The sequence below is a fragment of the Elephas maximus genome, chromosome 9 (genome assembly GCF_024166365.1).
Source record: "Elephas maximus indicus isolate mEleMax1 chromosome 9, mEleMax1 primary haplotype, whole genome shotgun sequence".
Lineage (NCBI taxonomy): Eukaryota > Metazoa > Chordata > Mammalia > Proboscidea > Elephantidae > Elephas > Elephas maximus.
This window is the reverse complement of record NC_064827.1, coordinates 61,391,638-61,394,643: the sequence shown is the minus strand read 5'-3', so window position 1 is coordinate 61,394,643 and position 3,006 is coordinate 61,391,638.

Sequence of the window (3,006 nt, the reverse complement as noted above, 5' to 3'; positions counted from 1 at the left end):
TATTACGATCATAGAAAAATATAAAAATAAGAATTGAGCAAAAAACAAGTGAAAACTAAAATATCATTTATCCAAACAAAAACTTGAACACGAACGTTCACAGAAGCATTATTCATAAAACCCAAAATATGGAAGCGACCCAAGTGTTTACCAACAGATAAGTGGACCAACTAAACATGGTGTCTCCATACAATGGAATATTATTCCACCATAAAAAGGAGTGAAGTGCTGACTGGTATATGACACAACATTGATGAGCCTTGAAGACCTTATGCTAAGTGAAAGAAGCCAGTCAGAAAAGGTCACATATTATATAATTCCATTTATATGAACTGTCCCTGGTGGCAGAGTGGTTAAGAGCTAAACAAAAGGTCAGCAGTTTGAATCCACCGACTGCTCCTTGGAAACCTTACAGGGCAGTTCTACTCTATCCTGTAGGGTCACTATAAGTCAGAATTGACTCAATGGCAACGGGTTTGGTTTTTTTGGTTTTGTACATAATAGACAAATCTATATTTGCCTATTATGAAAAAGAAATAGATTAGTGGTTGCTAGGGGCTGGGAGGATTGGGGGGAAATAGAGTGACTGCTAAAGGGCAAGCGGTTTCTTTTTGGGGTGATGAAAGGGTCCTGGAATTTTAAAGCGGTGATGGTTGCACATATCTGTGACTATATTAAATATCACTAAATTTTATGCTTTAAAATGGTGTCCTTTGTAACCCAGAACTGAGACCATTCCCAAAGACCACTCTTCAGACAGAGATTAGACTGGACTACAAAACACAAAATAATACTCATGAAGACTGTGCTTCTTGGTTCAAGTAGATACACAAGACCAAACGGTGGGTTCCTGCCCAGAGGCAGGATGAGAAGGCAGGAAGAGACAGGAGCTGGTTGGATGGACACGGGAAACCCAGAGTGGAAAGGGGGAGTGTGCTGTCACATTGTAGGGATTGTAACTAGTGTCACATGACAATATGCGTATAAAATTTTGTATGAGACATTAACTTGAGCTGTAAACTTTCACCTAAAGTACAATAAAAAGGGTGCCCTTTATAGTATGTTAATTATGTCTTAATAAAGCTGTCATTAAAATATTCTATTTATGATAGCATCAAACACATAAAATAATTAGGAATAAATCTAATGAAAGATGGATAAGACTTGATTTATACACTGAAAATCATATAACAGTATTGACAGAAACTAAAAAAGACCTAAATAAATAGATGGGTAATCCACGTTAACAGATTTGAATACTCAGTATTTTCAATATGTCAATTACCCCCAAGCTGATCCATTGATTCAAAGCAATCCTAATCAAAACCCTACCCAGAAACCCTAGCACGTTTTATTTTGTGTGTGTGTGTAAATGGACAGGTGGATTTTAAAATGTATGTGGAAATGCAAACGACAGAGATAAGCCAAGGCAATGTTGAAGACCAAAGGTGGAGGATTTGTATCAAACAGATATCAAGATTTACTATAAAGCAACAGTAATTAAAACAGTGGTACAAGTATAGGCAAACCAACCAATGGAATTAAATAGAGCCCAGAAACACACGCACAATCCCTTGATTCACAGTGAAGCTCCTCTTAGTTCTGTGGGTCTTTTAAATAAATGGTGCTGACACAATTGGATTATCCATATGGAAAAATGAACCTGACACCATACACAAGATTAATTCCAGAGGGATTTTGGACCTATATGTGAAAAGTAAAATAATCAAGCTTCTAGAAGAAAATACAGAACGCCTTCATGATATTGGGAAAGGCAAAGATTTCTTAAACTGAAGACAAAAGTGGAACTATAAAAGAAAAGATTGATAAATACTCCATATACCAAAAACCTATTGCCAACAAGAAGCCAGTCAGAAAAGGTCACGTATTCTATAATTCCATTTATATGAAGAAACACAGAACGACTCTTACAGGACAGAGTAGAACTTCTCCATAGAGTTTCCAAGGAGCGCCTGGTGGATTTGAAACTGCTAACCTTTTTTTTTGGTTAGCAGACGTTGCTCTTAAGCACTACACACCACTAGGGTTTCTAATATCGCCCCTAGAGCAGTAAAATAGCCTAGTCAATAGAAAGTCAATGAAAGGCATACAACCTTATAGAATCAGATAATCTTTAAACAGAAGGTCTACTGATCAATACCCAGCCCCTGTTGAAAAAGACACCCAGTGCCTCTTGCCTATTTCTAAACTTTGGACAATTTTTCCTGACAATTGTTACCAACATATATAGATAAGCATGTGTGCACACACACACCCCTGGTGGCGCAGTGGTTAAAGTGCTTGGCTGCTAACCAAAAGGTCATTAGTTCAAACTCACCAGCTGTTCCACTGGAGAAAGATGTGGCAGTTTGCTTCCATAAAGATTTACAGTCTTGGTAAACCCAATGGGGCAGTTCTACTCTATTCTACAGGGTTCCTATGAGCTGGAAACGACTTGATGGCAATGGGTTTGGTTTTTGGTGGGGTATATATATATATTGCAGAGGGCATGGTGGTAAAGGAGAGGTATAGGTTGGATAAAATATTTCTTAAATGAATGGTATTTTTGTTGAAGTAATTATATAATTTCAATGATCTTGGAGAACTGGGTTTAATAAAACAACTGTCTAAATAATAAGAGATAGACTGCAGTGCTCACATTGACCATCTAGTCCCTATATTTGCTGGACAAAAAATAATTTGCAAGATAGTCTACTACAAAAAAGAGCCTAGGAAATTTATTTTTAACTACTTATTTTTAAGGCTGCAAAAGTTTAGCCCTTATATGGGTGTGTTCATGCCTGGTTAGATTTAGCCAGACTCACAAGTGAGGCTATGGGGTGAAGTAGTGGGGGCCAGGAAAAGGAGCAGAGGCATTGTCCACCATACTTACTCAGCATGTGTGTGTGTGTATGTGTGTGTGTTCAATTTTAACTCCAAATGTCTGGAGGATACCTGTTCTTGAATAACCCCCCACACACCACAAGCTCAAAGCTTCCAAAATGG